Source organism: Triturus cristatus, chromosome 11, assembly GCF_964204655.1.
Source record: "Triturus cristatus chromosome 11, aTriCri1.1, whole genome shotgun sequence".
Classification (NCBI taxonomy): domain Eukaryota; kingdom Metazoa; phylum Chordata; class Amphibia; order Caudata; family Salamandridae; genus Triturus; species Triturus cristatus.
Window position 1 is genome coordinate 623,385,778 of NC_140594.1, and position 21,014 is coordinate 623,406,791.

General features: G+C 42.2%; 1 protein-coding gene across 3 annotated transcripts in view; it reads left to right on the forward strand.

Moving 5' to 3' along the window:
- Positions 1 to 1,684: 1,684 nt before the first annotated feature.
- GPAT4 (glycerol-3-phosphate acyltransferase 4) overlaps positions 1,685 to 21,014 on the forward strand; it is a 280,405-nt gene continuing 261,075 nt past the window's right edge. The window contains exons 1-2 of one of the 3 annotated variants that reach the window (XM_085634039.1): positions 1,753 to 1,821; positions 5,052 to 5,135. The gene's annotated coding sequence lies outside the window, so the exon portion shown is untranslated. Of the gene's footprint in view, positions 1,822 to 5,051; positions 5,163 to 21,014 lie in introns of all 3 variants that reach the window. The other 2 variants (XM_085634040.1, XM_085634041.1) reach the window with 2 other exon arrangements.

Below are 21,014 nucleotides of genomic sequence, written 5' to 3' on the forward strand. Positions count from 1 at the left end.
TTTCGATTTAAAGATACCCTGGATTTGCCTTGGGTTTAAAAATACCCATAGAGTGTCTTGAGTGTGTTTTGGGTTTAAAGTTACCCTGGATTTAATTTGGGTTTAAAGATACCCTGGATTTACTTTGGGTTTATAGATACCCATATTTGTTTTTAGAGTGTTTTGGGGATTATAATTTCCCTGTTTTGGTATGGGTGGTGTCTTATTCCTCTTATTTGAGGTAGACCTGTCCTGCCGTTAGTTGTGCAGTTGAGGGTTGTAGATCCCTGTTCTGCTGCAGTCTTGTGCTTTAGTTGGTGGCGCAATGGGTACTCCGTGCGGTGTGGTAGTATTGTACCCGCTGTTTGTTGTGTGAGTTATAGAGGATAGCATCCTCTGTTTTTAGGAATGTAATTCTTTATCTTGCATTCTTTGTTGTCCATCATCATTATCAGGGGGAAGGATGTGTTATAGGTTGTTGTTAATGCATCCTCCTTTGCTGACGTGTGTTGTATCACTTTCAGTCCTTTTTGAATGTATATGATCATTATAGCAGGGGGGGTGATGTATAATTATTTTGTTGTTAATGCATCCTCCTTTGCTGAGATGTGTGTTTTATCACCTTAACACATTTTGAATGTTTTCGTTCATTATAAGGGGGGAGATGTGTTGTGATGTACTTATTACCCAATGCACTCTCCCTACAGTGGTTCTCTGCCTGGCTGCTCAGCCTATGATGAGGTCATATAGAATGTTCAGTGGGTTTGGATTGAAGGGAGAATCAGTTGGTGTGGAAGGGCTGAGCAGCGAGGAGGCTGCTCCTGGTGGGGCACTTTTATGGATCAGAACATCTTCCTGTAACTTGTAACCTGTGATGTAACCTGAAGAATAAATCATCTACCTTTTCCCACAAGACATGCCTGCGCATCCGACTTCGTTTTAAGTCAACTTTGTAAATATGTATTTTACTCCTGTTTAACCTAATGCTGACACCTTTTTATTATTTACATTATAAATATGCAAATAGAGTTGGAACTGCATATATGTAACTTGTTAGCGTGCTCAGTCTTTCCTGTGTACCTTTGCAACTGTATATATGTAACTTGTTGGCGTGTTTAGTCTATCTTGAGTACCTTTATGTAACTTACCTGGTTCTTTTGTAAAGCGGTCTGACACCTTTGGGTAAAGTTTGCGCGATATTAAACTGTAATAAATACAAATTAAAATTAAATAAATAAAATAAGAAAGCGGTCCACAGGAATGCCAGGCAAAAGCAGTTCGTCTCCCCACAACCATCTCTCATCTGCCCCCAACATTCCACACTCCAGAATAAAATCTTACCAATTCTATAATGGAACATCACAAACTATCCGTTCCATTACAATACATAAATCACTAATACAACAACAGTCTTTCTGTGCCTTTTCACGCATTCCAAAACAGATTTCTGTGAAGCGCAGACAAAAACATACGGGCAGCTGCGGCGCTTTCAGGGAGGCATAGACAGACGGCAGGCACATAGAGTTAGCAGAGGTATTTCTAAGCTTTCCTCTGACGTCGGGGAGGCACAAACGGACGGGGGCGCACAAACAGTTAGAGCCACTCGGCAACGCAGTTGGGCGGGGAAACGGAGGCCGATTTCTGCCTGGTCTTAATATGGAGACTGTCAGCTTAGCTCGATTAATAGGGTGAGAGGCGCGCGCCCGAGAGGAGGCGCCTCACTTTCTTCGCTCAGTCTCCTCCTCCCCAGCGCGACTGCGCGCGGAATGGTCTGAACGCAGCTGGCGTAGACAAAGGGAGACGCGCATGCGCAGAACGCTGTACAGGAGCAGCTCGAGGACGGTAAGTCAGAGATATCAACTTGAAGAATATTTACCTCTTGCTGAAAGAACGCAGAAAACAGATCCATTCACTACTGCCCCTAAGCTTCTGAAGTGAATTCAGAGTGCAGCGATTCTATTGTCAACAGTTCGGAGTCGGTCCACGAACCCACATGTACACGGCAACCCGGCGATTCCATTCGAAGCATTCTTAGACGTGGAAATTCACAACCCCTTTCCCCTCCCGATGGTAATAGACATGACTAATTATGCCTGCCTTACTTCCACCGCCCGGTAGATTTACAATCCAGCCTGGCATGCCTCTGACGGCTCCCCAAATGGGACAATCTAGAATACTTAGCGGACTCGACAGCACAGAGAAGACTTTTTCAAGCCCCTACTGTTGAGCCTACTCCTTAAAACCACGCATGAGACATCAAGGCCCAAATTCAGTCATATGCGCCTTCGCACCCCTGACTCTCGAAGTCAGGTCAGTATGGAGCCTCCCTTAAAACTCCAGCCCAATTTCATAGGCATTATTCAGCGATGTCTTGGGAAGGGAAGCAGGTCACGTTCCTGTTGCGTTTACAGTCTGGTATTTTGTGTAGTCGTTTAGGGAGCTTTCTGTTTAGTCGCCCATATCTCGTATAACTAGTGTGACCACGTTTTCAAAAGAAACAAGCATCTGCAATGCAACAAGTCTCGCATTTACGCGAGTTTCAGTTATTGGCATTGTAAACGACGGCGCCTTTTATTTATGTTTTAAAAACCAAAACAAATAAAAGGCATTGTCATTTACAATGCCTGTAGGTAAAACTTAAATAAATGCGAGACCTATTGCCTTGCAAATGCTTGTTTGGAGGATACAGTGAGGGTTGCATCCCTTCTTTTATGGCTTAAGATGTCACTGTCTCCGCATATAACTTTCTCCAGACCAGTCCTTGAAGACTGTATGGGGTTGGATGGAATGGACTCCACCCCCTAATTACTTTAGGTTCAAAGACTTTTCACCCATCTTGACATCTCACATTTGTTTCATTTCCCGATTGAGATCATGAAAGGGGAGAGGTTGTAGCCTTACGGCTAGAGCGGTTGACCTCGAAGCTGGGGAACCAGGTTCAAGTCTCGGCAATGACGCTCAACATACTGTGATTCTGAGCAAATCACTCAATCTCCCCGTGCCTAACAAAAATGAAGGTGTCCTCATGTAACGAAACTGGTGTTCATGTAAAGTGCTCTGATACCCGATGTCTCGGGTCTAGTTCACGTTAAATAAAACTAAAAAAAAATAACAGTTCAAAGAGATTGATGAAGGCCTTGATTTCAAACATAGCAATGATGTTAGGTTTAAAATAGTCAACCCAACTGCAATACCTCAAAATTAAACCTGAAGAAGAGATGGAACTATATGTATTATGGATAGGGCTCCCGGTTTATGGTATTTATTTTTGTAACATTTCCGTCTGTATTTATCCATATTTATTTTTGGGCCATTTTATTTGTATTTATCCATATTTATTTTGTTTTGCGTATAAATGAAGTTGAAAAACTGTACATTTCCATATTTATTTAACTGATAGACGTGCACTCATACTTTGATGTCTGTCATATTTTAGCTATTTAAGTTATCAAGTATATCATAACAATACATCCACTGGTAAATACTAGCAATATACCATAAATGTATGTTGACATATGCCGTGATTTAAAGAAATTTCATCCTGTTTTTTAATTTCCCATGCTGTCCATTTGCTCAGCTGCTGGCCTATAATTCATGAAAGACAGCACAGAGAATCACTTGAAATAAGCACACTTTTTTTGTATTTATCCCCTTTAAAAAATAAATGCAGCCAGAACACACATTGTTTTCTGGCTGTATTTATCTGTAAAAATCAGTAAAAACGGCAAACGGAGAGCCTTAATTATTGATAACATAACGTGTATTTGTAAAGCGCATGTGCACCGCAGAAAGGTATCTTGGTGCTGAATAACAGACATTTATTGTTATCCAAGGTACTCATTTTATCAACCTCAGAAGGATGAAAGGCTGAGTGGAGCTGCCGGGATTTGAACCTGTGACCATGAGGTCAAACCCAGGCCCTCCCAGTGGGTGCATTAGTCCACTAAGCCACACCCAAACCATGAACATAGATTTTATTGAACCCGTTTCACATTTGGCACTGTGCACTTTCTGGCAACCTTCCCCAGCAGGGTACCTGGTTTTCTTCATTACCTGCTGTCCCTTTGATCTCTTGCACCTTTGTTTTTTTTGTGGCTTTAATATCAGACCGAGGAGTCAGGTTTAACATCGTGTTTGTGTTCATCCGGCTACAGATCTGATGTATCAATTTAGCAATACCTACAGTGCCTTGATGCGCAGTTTATCTGTTGTTAGTTATGTCCAACAGCTCTTAGGATGAAAAGTGCTAAACATGTTTAGACTTTGAAGAGCTGACGATCCTTTAGCTTCGTATTACTTGCTAGTTCTTGTTCTTCTTCTTTTTACTGTTTCCATTTTTTAATATGCTTATTTATCGATTTTTCCTTTTTTAATTTTTTTTTTGGGGTCGTCATGATGAAATGCGATAAGGCTATGTATATTTGTACTTTTGATACATGTATGTTTCTTGCCTTTTCTTCAAGATTGTTGACTGTTTGAATTAGTATTTTTTGTTGTTTCGAAGTTTGTGTTTTTTTAGGTCTCGCCTACGCAGCGTGCATGCGCTGCATAGGCAAAAAGACCTTTAGCAATCGCTTCGGCTTTTCAGCCAAAAACGTGCACGCGTCCCATTGCCTTCAATGGCAACACGTGCACGTCTGGCGATTCACTTGCGGGAGCGAGCGGCGCCATATGGTAGCAATTATCTCTCCTGGCGCTGCTCGCTCCCGCAAGTGAAACGCTTTCACTTTTGTAGACACTTTTGTTTTACTTTTAGCGCGCGCTTGTTTCTAATACTCTTTAAAGTGCTTAATTGGCACCAGCTGGAAGCTGTGCAGGTTTGACGTTCATCCGTATGGCTTCAAAAAGCTTGGCCCTGGGGACCTATAATGCCTTAATTCAGTAAGAAGCGGACCGTACGAAAATGTCAGTTTTTGCCTTTCTAGATTACGTGGTGAAGCTTGGGAGAGCAGATTGTATCTTGACAGCGCGCCTCCTGAAATGGCCACTGATCAAACTCAAGTCTCGTGACTGTTTGCTTGAACAATACTAGCCAAAGCATGCTAAGATCCTGTCTTTTCTTCCTCTTTTAGCTGGTTGTGGTGGAGGACGGGGTGTGAGGGGAAAGAGATCGTCTTTGAGGAGAAAAAAAGAAGGCTGTTCTGTTCAGGCTTTTGGTAAACAAAACAAACCGTGTTTAAAATGTAATTTTGCTTAATCAATTATTAGTAATTCTGTTTAATGCTGTCTGATCTTCATCCAAAAGGTATTTTGAAGCTTCAGAGCGGAACATCAAAGTGTTTTTGGGGGGGGGGGGAGGGGGTGAGAGATGGTCAAGTGAGGCGTTTAATCTAGCATTTGCTGTGAATGGAACAGAGCCAGTTTGCAAACTAATTAGAAATAGAAACCATAATTGAGTTGGTAGTGGTGCGCCAAGCGGTTTTGTATTGAAGGGTCTCGGACAATCATTTCAGTGATGAGAGGCGTGAGCCCCTCACAAAATTACTCGAGAGCGGTTTCTGGTCAGAGAACAGCTAGGAAAACCAGAGGATGCCGTCATCAATTCAATTTACTCATGAAGTGTTTCTCGCCTTACACATATTTTATCACACAGTAACTACAAGAAAATGTATACATATTTGTTATTTATTGTCTTCTATACAACCAGATCTAGTCTCTTCCCTGTGGCTGTTTGTGAAATATGTGTGTATGTATATATATGTATGTGTGTGTATATGTGTGTGTATATATATATATATATATCAAAAAATGAGAGCGGATATGATGTCACGCTTAAAGAAAGAAGAAGAAATCATTAAACAACGTAAAGCTTTTAAATTTCAGCGGGACAAAAATGATTATGAGCAGGGCCAAATATTTACATTCTCGAGGAAATATGATGCGGCAAAAGCAGCCACTAAAGCTATTAAATATCGTAGTGAAACTACAGCAACGTCGGGAGCGAGTAATGAATTACATGCCACATCGTCTTTGTCCGGCTTAAGCTCAGCCGTAGAAACAGAATCAGATACTGAAATAGTGCCCTCGACATCAGGAAGTACAAAATTCCCAAACAGAAAACACACTCTGGTAGAAGAGCTACATTTTTTAAGAGAGGAGCGGCGCCAAACCCTTTGTTCCAGGAAACAAAACCCCTATCAAAGCAAAGGAGAAACGCCAAGCGCCGCGACCGAAGAAAGAAGCAGCGAGAGCATACCAAAATTAAAAAACAACAAGAAAACGTACAGAAAGGGTTGGCGCAACAACTAATAGTTGATCCATCGTTTAATTAAAACTCCATCATCGATTTAGCAAATGTAAATTTAGACTTAGCAGAAAAACAACTTTTGGCATTAGGATTAACCTACTGTGTGGAAAGTAACTTCAATTATCCTCAAACACGAGCCGATATTTACAAATATATAAGGAAAATCAAACTTCAAAAATTCCACTCAATAAATGTTTACAAAACACAAACACTTTCTTCAACAACAGGACATTCAAGTGAAACAACAGCCCTAACCGTGGCAGACATCAATATACTGTCAGATCTGAACAGACTAGCTAACGATGATGACGAATTAGAGAAGGATCACAGCAACCCCACTCAATAAACCAGAGAACTTATTGGCATCAGTACCAATGCTGCTCCAATAACACACTTCAAACCAAAATCTAAGTGTGTGCCGGTAATGACCCGTGATTCAATTAATACGTTTAATGAGACACTAACAACAAAATCAGAAAATTAAACATCAAAATTCAAAAGCAGAGACACAGATATAATCCTCGACTTCAAAAATATCATCAGCTCATGAGAAAACTACAGGATAACGATTCTGTTGTAATACGTAACTCAGATAAGGGAGGAAACGTGGTCATATGGCCAAAGAGTCAATATCTAGAAGAAGCCCTTCGACAACTGGGGGATAGAGACTGTTACAAAATAAGTTCTGAGGTATAATTAAAACAATACAGGAAGAACTGTGTAACAAACTTGTGGCATGGAAAAGCTTGGGGTTGATAAATCAAGATGAATTCAAATTTATGAAAAATGACTATCCCATAATGCCAGTCATCTACTTTATCCCAACAATTCACAAGGATAGACTTCGACCTCCGGGAAGACCGATAATCTCAGCCAACCAAAGTCTAATGGAAAATGTGACAATTTATATAGACTCGTTTCTTCAGCAACATGTAAGAACACTTCCATCTTATATACACGATACAACGGATTTCCTAAGAAAAATACAGGAAATTGAATGGCGAGACGATTATCTATTAATTTCCATGGATGTCTCCAGCTTATATACATCGATCCATCACAGAGATGGGATAAGAGCTCTAGAATACTACCTAAATGAGACCAATGAATTTCACTCACACAACAAAATGCTTTTGGACCTTACCAAGTTCTGTTTAAATAACAACTATTTTATGTTTCAACATCAAGTGTACCTCCAGGAGAGAGGCGTAGCGATGGGCGCGAGTTTTTCGCCCAGCTACGCCTGTCTCCATATGGGTTGGTGGGAGGAGATGATTGTCAGAACACAATATAATAATGAATGGTCTAAGAATATCGTGAAATGGATCCGATATATAGATGATCTGTTTATTGTATGGAGGGGGGACAAACAAAGTGCACAGAATCTCATTAGTAGCTTAAACATTAATTACTTAAATTTGCTTTTTTCATATGAAATCAGTGCCAACAGTATTTGCTTTTTAGATGTAGAGACATATATTCAGGATAACATCATATAAACACGTCTCCACCGCAAACCTACAGCTGGCAACACAATATTACACTCCAGTAGTTTCCACCCCAAACATACCTTCAGTAGTATTCGTTATGGAGAATTCTTAAGAATACGTAGGATCTGTAGCGCCGATGATGATCTATTCCTAGCACAACAAAGCTGTAAACAACGCTTTTGTGCTAGAGGCTACTCAGAACGTAGCATAGACCAAGCCATACAACGTACTAAGGCTAAATCACGTGAAGACCTACTATTCAAACCAAGCAGGAGTAAATTAAAACAAGCCGCAAAAACTGATACTACAAAAAGTAGTCCAAGGTTAATTCTAACCTATAGCAAACCAAGGGACAACATTAGACAGATCAAAAAGCATTGACACATGATCCTCCGTTACCCCATAATAGGGGATAAAATGCCTTTTTCACCTATAGTCACTTTTAGAAAAGCACCCAGTACTAGTGACTACTTAGAAAGCAGCAGCCCTGAACTGTCTAAGAATACCAGTTGGCTCAGCAAACGTAAAGGTTTTGTCAGATGTCCAACCTGTAAGGCCTGTAAATATGGAGGCAATAAAACATCTTACAATACAGATTTTAAAGACAAACCAATTACAATCAACAAGTTTCTAACATGCAAATCTGAGTTTGCAGTATACGTATTAGAGTGTACCTGTGGATTAAAATATGTGGGAAGTACCCGCCTCCGATTGCACAAGAGAATTCTACAGCATCTAAGGGCCATCTCGAATAATGATAGTTCATATCCGGTGGCTCGTCATTTCAATGAGATCCATAATAAAAATCTGGCAGAGTTGAAATACTACGTAATAGACAATGTTCCTCCTCTTCGAAGAGGCAGGAACAGAGATGGAATACTCAGACGTTTAGAAACAAAACTGATATTAGAATTAGACAGCAAACATCCACATGGATTAAATACTACGGAAGATCTATAAACATGGCTGTAATTAAAGTAGTGACCATAAAAACATAAACGGTATATCTATTTACAATATAGCAATGTTTATATAATTAAACAGCTTTTAGTACATTTCTCCTCCCTCACACAAAGGTTTTTTCGTCATTTGTGTTGACATTATTCTACACGCACAGTGATATTTTACATGTATGTTTTAGTGTGCGGATCAGCACATAACACTTTGGCACTTTATTGCACTAATTTGCACTTTATCATTGTACTGTATAGGAGGTTGCAATAATGTTATAACATCTGTTAGCATAGAGCTGAGTCTTAAATATGGTGCTAGCATAGATAAATTCGACATTTTTAACATATGGGCCATCTTGTGGATAAGGAGTCATATTTATACCCATATATAAATAATGATTTTATTATGTGCGCAATTAGGAGATCTTTTTAATTGGTATTTATACAATTATTTATTTGTGTATTTGCACAATATATGATTCCGTCAACATTAATTCTGTATAAAATGAGGTACAATAATGTTTTGACTGCCCAGTAACAAAATCCTAATCATATGGCTGACAATCGGGTCTGTGGTAGGCTTAGGAGCGGTTTTATCCACATATGTTTGTATATTATCAGTACAACGTATTTTACGGATATACTGCTACGCCCAGTGTTTAAATATAAATATCGAATTGTCGTTTATATTTGCACCGGTGTACTAAGTTATGACACAGCATTTATGCTGAAAGTATGTTTTCTATGTTTATTGCACTAATGGAGCACTATGTCACTTTAAAAATGGGAGAAACCACCTGGCACGTCATGTGATCAAGGGCTCGTTGAAGCCCGAAACACGTCATGGCGGCCGATGCACAAATAAAATAACGAAGCGCAGAAGAAGTGGTGTCCGTTCCGTTTTTCTTTGGAGAAGTCATAAGGAAAAGGAGTATTCAGTAATATATCGCAGGAAACTCCTCCGAAGAAAGAGAAGAGGCCACAGTAGGGGAGACCATGGAGGCATCTTTATTCAAAACTGTACAACATCGGCTAATGCATTTCGGCTAGATTAGCCTTCTTCAGTGCCAGCAGTATTCAGGAGGTATGTCCGCCATCGTATATTTCAATGTCCTGCCACAAATTGATTGGTTGTGATCCGCTCCGCCCCAAAGCAAATGACTTTGCTCACCTGCTGCAGATCACATGGAGCGTGTGAACTGCAAGTCCCAGAATGCTGTTTCTTGTCCAGTGATTGTGCGGAATGCAGGGCACCACGATGATGTTAGAACCAATTTCCTGCTTTGAAAGTACTTGAACTCAGGCGCCCCCTTGGGTCCCCACCCGCATCAACCCCCAAAAGTTCAGGAATCCATTCGGCGGGGGCAAGTCTGACAGTCCATCTCGCCCAGCGTGGAGTTATATATATATATTTATTTTTAAAGTTAGCATCAGCATTCTAGGAGTTATATCTCCTAGAATGCTGATGCTAACTTTTAACAAGCATTGGCATAGCCAATAGGTCTCGCCTTTGGGACCTTATAAGTGTTTAGTTATCCAGCACAATATCCTTGGTGCAACAACATCAAGTGTTGCATGGCTAAACACTTATAAGGTCCCAAAGGCGAGACCTATTGGCTATGCCAATGCTTGTTTAATCTTTTTATGGCTCTAGCCGAATAAAAGCTTTTGACTGATTGACTCAAGACTGCAATTCCCAGAATGCATCAGTATGGTTAACAATCTCTACTTGGCACCTGCATTTTGACAGCTAACCATATCCAGCCCTCTAACCACCACAAGTCTCCAGCTGCTTGTCATCAGAAGGCATTTGGAAGCTCCACCTAACTGTTATATTAACCTAACTCTGAGAAGCTTTGAGCTTCACATTCGCTTAGCAGGCCCTTACAGGACCCCCATTCTGTTGCATCCACACTCACATGCATAGACAGTGCAGACAGACACATCATTTTTGTGCAGGTCCCAGGGTACCACTTTGCATCAAGCAAAGTCCGAACTTTAAGCTAGGCGTGTAGGAAAGTGAGGTGCCAATTTGCAGTAACCTTGCCTGAGCGTACAGACCCATTTGCACTTTAAAAAAAAAAAAAAAAAAAATCAACTTGCTTGCGCAATCTTAAAGTCTAGCAATGTTGACTTGCCTTCTTCATAGCTTTGGGTGTCAGCTGCAACCCAATGGTTCAATTCGGTTACAGATACCAGAGCGCTACAAAAAAAAAAAACTGGACTGAACGTGTTTCCCCATTGACACAAAAATGAAAAAACACTTTGGTACATCAGACCCTCCAATCTTTAAGTAGTTGTTTATCTTTTAGTCCAGTTAGGAAGCGGCAGTGCCGATTACATCATTGTTTTCTCTGACAAGTTTCCGTGTCTGGCTGCCGGGTATGAGTGGCCGATGGTGCTACTCTTCACTTTTGGGACAATTAAAGACTGCAGTTAGAGAACATGCTAGGGTCCTGTCTTTCTTGTTATTAATTTCTGTTTTACAGCATGAAGCAGATTCTGAAACAAACATCCTTAGAACTTCTTTTTGTTGTTGGTTATATCTTCAAGATTAAATTTAGTTTGTCTGCATTTCCGATGCCCAGTTGGATGTTGATTTATTTTCTATCACCGTTTAGGTCTCAGCACAAGCTGTCAGATTCTGAAAGACCAATTGTGGGCTTTATTCCCACCGATTGCTTGCCATTGGTTGGCTTCGTCGCTCTCACGTGCTGGCTTCATGTTCAATAGCATGCCTTCCTCTTGTGTTCGTCCTTTATTTGAAGCATTACCTCTTTACCATCCTTTTGATTGGCTGATTTGTATCCTTCCACTGCTCACTTTTAGGAAACTCTTTTTTTAAACTTTTTTTTCGTAAAGTACTTTATTTAGAGAGCATGTTTTTTCCAGGTCTCTCCCTTATGTGGTTCTGCCCTGGACACTGTGCTGCTCTCTTCCTCAGGTGCTGCTTGGGCTCTCTGTGTCCTTACCTTGTGCTTCTTTTTAGGTCTCGCCTAGCGTTGCAGCGCATGCGCTGCTCGCTTGGCGAGATTTATTGTGAACGAGGAGTTTGAGAAGAGGGCTTGAAGCTCCGCCCCTCATTTCCATTGTCTAGCGTTACCGTTTATGCTAAACAGTGGCCTGCCATTGGAAATGAGGGTTTTTTGGTGACGCCCTTTTGCCTCCGATCCGGACTGGGTCGTCTGCTTTGCTGCTGTCGCAAAGCACTTTCTTATCTTTATGGGGCCAAGGGTTTCTAATTAAAAACACATGGCTCCATAAAGACAAGAGATTGCTTGTTTTCATCCTGTGTATAGCTGAGGGCGGCCCCTCACACACAGCCCGCTGGGCCAGGACAAATCCTTGCGGACCGCCCCTCAGCTCGAGTCGGCCGGTAGAGGTAGCGCCGCTCAGCACACACAACACAAATTGGCGCCTCTCACCGCCGCTCACCTCAGGGCTTCATGCGCCACCAAGCGTACTCTGGGCTCCACCGCAGCTCCACCAGGTCTGCTTAACGGGTTCAGTCAGTTCCAGAACTCTGCGCCGGGGGACCTCACAGCGCCCGACACTGCCCACATTCTCCGGAGCCAGCACCGCAGGGCCAAAGCAATTACTCCGAGTTGGGAAAACAGCGGCGGGCAGCCCGTGTTGTAGGCCTGAAACTCCGCTTATTGAGACACTACAACAACGTGACAGCCTCACCAGGCCGCGCGACCGGGCTACACCTCCGCAGTTAGGAATGGCCAATATCTTCAATTTTGTAAGTTGTACGTCCAATTTTGGCAGTCATCGATGCTTGACGCCTTCACCTCCTGACTGCTTGCGTTTACAGGCAATTTTGTACATTGTATATTGCAGGATGTTGAAGGATTCTACTGCGGCCGGCGGAGCCCTCTTAATGCTATCCTGCAATAGATGTGATTTTTTTTTTTTTTTTTTTTAACAAGTAAACTTTTATATCTTTTGATCTTTATGACCTCGACAATGCACAAAAAAATCAATATTAAACTTAAAATGATGCTGGAAAACTATGTACAAGGTATATTTATTGAAGTCCTTTAAGATGTTTTATTTTGCCGGTTTGAGTTGGCAACTAAACTACTTTTGTGAAGTTAGTGCGAATTGCATTTTTAATGCTTGTTCTAGCTCAGTCTTCAAGGGTTTTCCCATGAGTGCTGTCCCTTGTGCTACCTCTGTCCACCTAAGATGCCTTCCCTTAAGCGCATTTTAAAGGTGGGGGTCCTGTAATAACCATGTAGTCCTCATGTGCTGCATGAGAAGCGCTGCCCGCCACGCTCGATGCTCTCACCCCCCCCCCCCCCCCACTAACACACACACACACACTCAAACAGCTGCAGCCCTGGAAACAACACTCTTGGCTCAAAAGACTTGTAAGGCGCACTGCAGTCAAGACCTATGCCGAATATTCCTTCAAATGTGAAAGGCTGGACACACACATCCGTCATTAAAGCTGCCCCTTTGGGAATGTTTGAATGTGCTGAGCGCAGGCCATTCCAATCACACGAGTCCCGGATAGCTGCTCTACAAACAGGCAAACAAATGCATCTGGACTCGCACAAAGCACGTGCTATCTAAGCACATGCAGGGCACTTGTGAATTACTGTGGGTGTTAAACCCATGTGGCTTAGATTATCAACAGCCCGCCCGACTACGGCACACATAATAATAAAGTTGTTTGATGGCACAGATCCCACCCCATATGCGATGCCATTCTCTGGGCGAGAGAGGCGAGCTCCGCTGGCTGCATGCTGCCAGGTGAAACCCGGGTTAAAAATGGAAAGGATCGCGCGCCGATGCAAAATAGATTTTACGAAAATGCGCAATCTGGCCAGAGAGGGCGCAATGAAATGTGTGCCTTTTCTAACATCAAAATCTATAGCGGGCAAAGGGGAAACCACCAGAAAACACTCTGTCTGGAGCGTTACTCGGCACAATCACCTCTGCCAATGACATATTGAATAACACGAAAGACGTGCGAGCTGTTTTAACTGAAAGTACTATCAAAGAAACGCGGCGCACTTCAACATACTCGGTGAAGAAACCCAATGCATGTCAGGTGGAAAACCCGTCATCAGGGATAACTATGGACCAAAGCTAGAAATGAATGACATGAAGGTCAGGTAATCATCGATATTCAGTAAAAAAATCGGAAGATGGCAAAGTAGAGCAATTAGAAGAGAACGAGAAGAGCAAAGGAAAAAGTCCATGCTGAAAGTGGTAGTCCGAGTCACTCACACCCTGTGACTGTATACAGTTACCCAGCATGCAACTCGGCGAGGTTGGGTATGTAACAGTGATTGTAGTCACGATCAACACCTAAACTGGGTTCACTATCCCCTTCAATATGGAGTGCGCTCATTAAATGCTAAACCGCAAGCCCGCGATAATAAAATGCTGTCTTTTAAAACTCAGTGATGCGCGTGGTGTCATGAAATTGCAATCTGAAGGATGCGCGTGAGACTCAGTACCTGTGGTGGCGGCGGCACGAGGCATGCGGTGCTGTACGGGCACATCCTCGTACCAACGGAGCCCACTTAAAACAATGTGCCCACTTACTCAATGTTAACTGCAAAGAACAAACACAAGAAGCAAAACATCAATACTTATTGGTGCCTGCGGCGGGCGATGCTGCCTACGAATAGGAATCCAGATTTATGTGCCGCATGTTACCTGGAGAAAAATGCCACAGGATAACCTCATGACGTCATGAAATGCAAGGCAGTGTGTAAGCATGATCGGACTTAAACCAACCAAAACGTGCGAGCTGTGATAACAGGTGACAATAGATATGAGAAAAAAGATAACCCATCAAGACCCATGGAAAGTTTCAAAGAATAAACACCAACAGAAGACTAGTGACCACAATCGCTTATGCACGTTCTAACGAAGTAGTGTGTACATGTGAATGTTAATTATATCAAATGTTCTGGAATGCATGTATACATATTTGATGATCAATTGCTAACAGTTATAATAAGCATTTACAATGCAATAGGTCTTGCATTGACGCGAGTTTGAGCTATTGGCATTGCAAATAACTGCCTTTTATTTTTGTTTTCTTTTTAAAAACATAAATAAAAGGCATTGTAATTTACAATGCCAATAGCTTAAACTCGCGTAACTGCGAGACCTATTGCATTGCAAATGCTTGTTTATTTACTGATAAAAGTGGTGTTTGCTGTCTTAGATCCGTAAATAAAAGAAAAGTGGTACCTGCATCATTCTGTATGTGGGCGCATGCATGCCTCGCCAATGATGCAACAGCATAGTGCCCTTTTTTAGGTCTTGCCTAGTCCTCGCACGCGCTGTCTCTTTCAAGATATGCTGTATCTAGAATATGGAGTTTAGGCACGTCCATCTTTTTTTAATTGGCTCCTTTGACTTCTTAAATGCCTGTTTTTCTTTGGTTAATTTGCATGGTAGTTCCTCCTTTTATGCTGTTGTAATCTCCCATGAGGATTGACCCGGTTTACATGTGCTCTTACTATTCATGTTATTTATTACACTTTGTGAGCACACTTTTGTGCTTGCATCGGCTAGCGCTCAGATGATGGCTCTCCGTGTTTCCTTTTGTTCAGTGCCCGCCGCTTCACGGCTGCTGCTTCATTTTTTTTCTAGCCCGCCAGAGCAGCCGACCTCCGAGCTTCAAAGTCGACCGCTCTCATTGTTTCCTGGCCGGGCAGCAACGCTTCCTCCCTCCTCCTCCAGCAGCATTTGCATCTCTGCCTGACCGCCTCCCTCTGCTCCCTGGGGATTCCCCGCTCCACCATGGCCACCAAGAGGTTGGGCTCCCTGCTGGAGCCCAAGCAATGCTGCTGCGATACCAGGAGCTCATCGCCAAGGTTGCTGCTGCCTCTAGGCACAGACGCGTTTCACTTCCTTCGTTGCTTGTTATTACATGTGAGAAGGTAACGTGTGCTTGGTCCTCTGGCAGCGCTCAGCTGAGAGCATTTATCAAGGATGCCATGCTTTATGAATTTGTTCAGGGGCTTAACAACCCCACTCAGATCCCTTCTCTCTACATCTCCACAAGCCGCCTGCTGCTCCACTATGAGCCCGAGAACCCCCAGCACTTCTCTGACAGCAGCAAACTGCTTCCCTTCTTCTGCCAGTCTCTAGCCTGCTGTGTGTGCGGTAAGATCACATACCCAACTGTTTACAATCTGTATTGGGGCAGATTGGATGCTCGACATTAATAGCCTTAACATGTAAAGGCATCATGTCTACCCACACATGTACGCCTTTGTGCAAAGAGTTCTTTAATGGTTTGTGCGCGCAGTTTTTTTACCGCGTTAATATGTTTTAGATGCCCGTGGCAGTACTTGGGTTGGCTTGGTAGGCGCCAGTGATGGGCACCATTGCAGGCCGTTTTTTGGCATGGTTCTCTATAGCGCCCAATGCCCTCCTGGTTAGGTCCTGGAGCCTCAATTAAATAGCAAGCATCTTCTTATCAAGTTGCTGTGCTGTAAATATAAACTGTAGCTCTGAAGCGGTGGGCTGTTGTGGCACTGCCGGAAGTTCCGAGCTCCAGTGCGAACTCACTGACTGCTCTGGAGCATGTCCAAATGCACTGGGGTCCCTGCAGGCTGGCAGAACTCTAGCATAAGCACGCTTTTATGTGAGCGGTGAGTTGGTATGGCATGTAAGTGTGATACGATTTGTGCACCGGAGTGTGTGTGTTCGAAAACAATATGTGGTTCAGAATTTGTCACACCTTGCAATCTTCACTCCGGTAATCTTTCCATTTATCTCCAGATCTTCCACGGTTTAGGGTGGGACACCATTCCTTTTGTAATCGTGAATAAACAGGGACACAATATGTTTTTTGTGACAAAATATGTATTATTTGCCACTACAAACTTACCCAATAGAGGCATAAATCGTGTTCCCAATTAACAATAAATACCATAGAAACACAAGCTTAGGTGTGTCTGACCCATCACCAATGACACGAGAACTAACAGGAACTGTTGAAGCACACAGGATATGTGATGCTTCGATAAAAACATATAAGATCCAAAAGGCAAGACCTATTGGCTATGCTAATGCTTGTTTCAGAACCTGCATACTATTGGCGAATCCAGTTAGTCCAAAAATAAAAATCAATTGACTTTTCCAATGGTTGTTAAACTTGGTATTGTGTAAAGTGATTTGTAAGCGGCCTGTGATTCCAATGCCTGGTTCGGTGGATATTTGTCCTCTTCTCCTTCACAACTAATAAAATGGAAAGTAAACTCAGTGTTGTCATAAAAAACAAGCATTGGAATAGCCAATAGGTCTCGCCTTTGGGACCTTATAAGTGCTTAGTTATCCAGCACAATATCCTTGGTGCAACAACATCAACTGTTGCATGGCTAAACACTTATAAGGTCCCAAAGGCGAGACCTATTGGCTATGCCAATGCTTGTTTTATATTTCCGGGGGGCACCTCCCATGTTCCCGTTTCTTTTTTGGTGCCCCTCATGTCTCTGCTTGCCCTCCCCCACTGCGTTTAGCCATCTGCACCTGCCACGTTGTTCAGCTACATGGTGCAGTGAAGGTGGCAAAATGTTAGTACTAGTGATGTCGCACGAAGGCTACATACCTTCTAAAGCACTGGAAAGCATTAGTTTTCTCACACTGCTACAGAATTCTAGAATTGAGAAGGCAAGTCTGGAGCAAGCTGGCATTATCTGATATCCTAAAACACTGAAAAGGCACAAAGAGATGAAACTCTCAGAAATGGGGTCCTGGCATGTGTGTAGCGGGTGGCCTAACTCTTCCTCCTACTACTTACTGGTCGTGGTGAAGGTGATGCTGCTGTAATGGTGCTTTTACGCATCATTGGGGCCCAGAAGGCTCAAGTCGGTCCAATTGTTTGCTTTCCACTTCTTCAGTGTGTCCTTTGGCATTCGGAGGAATGACTGTACCCCTATACCACACAAACACTGTTGTCTAGTAGTAGGATGCAGCCAGCACACACGCATTTACAGGTTTTTGTAGATACCCAGGATAAACAAGATTTGAAAGATCTAAAAAGGAAAGCCACTGAAATAAGGAGCAAATGAGTGACAAACCGAACAAATGTTAAGCAATGGGCGGGCTGTAAGCCTACAATAGGTCTTTCACAACCAGACCGGGAGAGACCTACAAACTGGCAGAGGAAAAATAAATGCAGGGCTCAGAGACGGAATACCATTTTGGTATAGATACGATTAGAAATGAGGTATCGCGCATCAACGCTGCATTCGCTCACTTCCTGTAAGTTAATTTGTGAGAAGATTTGCATCATTTATTGTAACCTTTGACGATATGCCACTTTCTGTAGACTCTGGGTTTGAGCTCTACGTGCCCCAACAAACACGTAGTCCGAGCGAGCATGAGGCACATGCGCAGTTGTGTCACTGTTCTTTGAACTACAGTGGAGAAGCTCATTCGGAAAACACGTCAGACTGCCTTTCAGTGGAAAAAAGATCAATTTGGACATGCTAAATATGTAACCATATAGTTTAAACTTCGGTTCCTTTGGAAAGAGCAAACGTGGTGCAAGAACAGCGAAAGTCTCCAAAAAGGAGCAGTAGTCAAACTTAATTGCTAGGCCTAACGTGTAATTTCCTATTTTGCAGTATTATACGCACCAAATGAAATAACTGAAAATATTCAACAAAACCACCCACAGCAGAGCGCAGTTGGTTAGAGTACAAAAGGGCACCACGGTTGTAGTAAGATGCGGGGGGAGGGGCAGCACAGGTCGGGTTGGTCTGATGACAATCGGAGGATGCTGGCACATCATCCCTCTACAGTGCAGCTGCCAAAGAAGAGTTGAAAAGGAGGTCACTCCACCAGGATGCTGCAGAGCGCCTCGGGCGGAATTACAGATTAAACAGACCTCGAGGGAACCTCTGGAACCCAACAGAAATGCCATTTATAATTTCAAGCACTTTAGGGAGCAAATGTACAAAATATAACCCAAACGCAAAGAACTGGGAAAAAAAAGAAAGGAGACGATTCCAGCCAGCAGGTAAAAACTTTTTTTTCCACAAATCATTCGCATTGACATTTTCATTAAACTTAATAAAAAAATAATTTCAACACAAGAATACAACTAAATGCTTAATTAGATGTGGTTTAGTGGCAAATGTAACTATTCAGGAACCTGGGGACCTAGGTTTCAATCATGGCTCCAGCACTTCACTTTAAATCGTGTGTTTCAGTAAAAATCAAGCGCGCGCGCCTCGCGCTGAAAGTTAAACAAGCATTGGCCCGCGAAAGTGAAAGTGATCAAAGGCAGATGGCGGCTGAGCGCATGAACGCAAGCGATAAGGCCACCAAAAGCCTGTGGCAGCCCTTTGAAAACTGACACACTAACTTTTTCGCAGAGCAGCGCATGCGCTGGCTCCGCGAGACCTATAATTGCTGGGAAAACAGACATATTAGCGAGTATTGTTTATATTTTTTTTATTTAAATCATTTGGCAGCGCCATCAGTTAGCAGGATATTTTCTTTGTTTTTATGGCATATGGTTGCATTAAAAATAAGTTACAAGTGCACCAGCTTGCCAGCGCCAGCCCTATTGCCTTTGCCAAAGTTTATTATGGTTTGGTTTGAAACGTGCAAAGGAACTTGAATTGCAGCTTACATTACTTACTCTTCATTGTTATTTGATGTCTTCTGTTTATGCTGAAGAGTGTGGAATGGTGAGCATCAACATTCAATGTCTCCTTACGCCGCTGTAATTCATTTGTGCACCATTATTACTCTGTGTTTTTCAACAATCTCTCCTTTACATTATTATTGCTCCTTCTCTCTGTAGGGTTTGCCATCTTTCCTAATTTTATATTCTGTTTCCACTTTCTCAGTTGTAGGATTTTTTTCTTATGCCTTCATTTTGAAATTTAGCACCATTGGTAGTTTACAACTGTTCTCCTATTTGGGGCTTCTAGTATGATTCCTTTTATGTTTTAGAGCTTCTCCCTTTTCCTCTACTTAAAATCAGCTTAAAAGCCCACTCACACTCTGGATTTTGTCCTCCTCTGTGGTTCTCAGTTCTGCCTTTTCCTACCTAGTTGGTTGCTACCTCCTATATCATTTGGTTTGAAGCTGTTGCCCTTCTGCCTAGACCATTTTCCTTTTCTCTGTACCATACTGCTCTTCGCTCCCTCTGGTGTACAGCTAGTTTTCCTTGTCTCTCTTAATGTGCTGCTCCTTCTTCCTCTGTTGTTCGTGTCACTGCTTTGGATAAACTGCTATAACTTCATTTCTGTCTAGTTCACTGCTCCACAATGTGCTGTTCTTATTCTTGTTCTCTCTGTTGTCTTTTATTCTTATACCCCTTCTTATTAATGTTAGGTTATTCCCCATTCAGCTGTGTCTAGGGAACTGCTGGGGCCTCGCCAAGTAGAGAACAAAAAGTTAAAAAAAAAAATATATATATATATGTTAAAAGATACTTTGACCCACGAGTCCCTGGTACTGTACTGGTTCCTATGTGGATGACAACAGAATGCCATCATTCACAAGGAAAGGAACAAACATGATTGAATGCTAAGGGCTCACTGAAAGCCCCATTAAGCATGTGCGTATGGAATATATAAATTCAGTGAAAAGGCCAAATGTTAAAATAATTTTCTTGTTAGGTGAAAATTTCAGTGGTAATTTAATGTTTTAAACGTACAAAACCACTGATATTCACCAGTTACAATTATCTCTAGTAATTATAACTCATGCCCCCCATGCAGTTTTCTTATCTATAATTTCATTGCAAATGTTGCAATGATATTATTGATGATGTCATGAATGATGTAATTTGTAGGGTAATTAGCAGTGCATGGCGAAGGTGCGAATTATAGTTACCTTAGGACAGATTATAGTTACTTGATATAACTAAAACTGGAGAATTTCAGTGGTTTTGTAAATTTCCCATTTAAATTTTCACCCAACTATAACGTTACTTTCAACCTTTGTTTATTTCTTTCCTCATTGAATTTCTAGGTTGTGTTTTTTGTAATTTATTTCAACATAAGTAATGTTTTATAACCGAATGTAAGGCCAGCTCTGCCATTCGCGCATCCCTCACCCAAGCCACGTTTGGCCCCGGCGACCCTATCCTTTTGGTCATATTTTCCCTTTTCCTAAGGGAAGAGGGGCGCACTGACCCCCTCCCCAAGCCAACAGTAGCTGGATGACTCACTTAAAAAAATATATATAATTTTACTACGGATTTGCCGATCCTCCTGTAAATTTGAGACCACATAGAAAAAAATCTATTAAGGCGTTTGGGCTGTAGCGGTCTCTAACGTTTCTGTGGAAAAATGAATAGAAAAAATGCATTTTGGGACCTCCCTTTTCCTTGGCACTGCT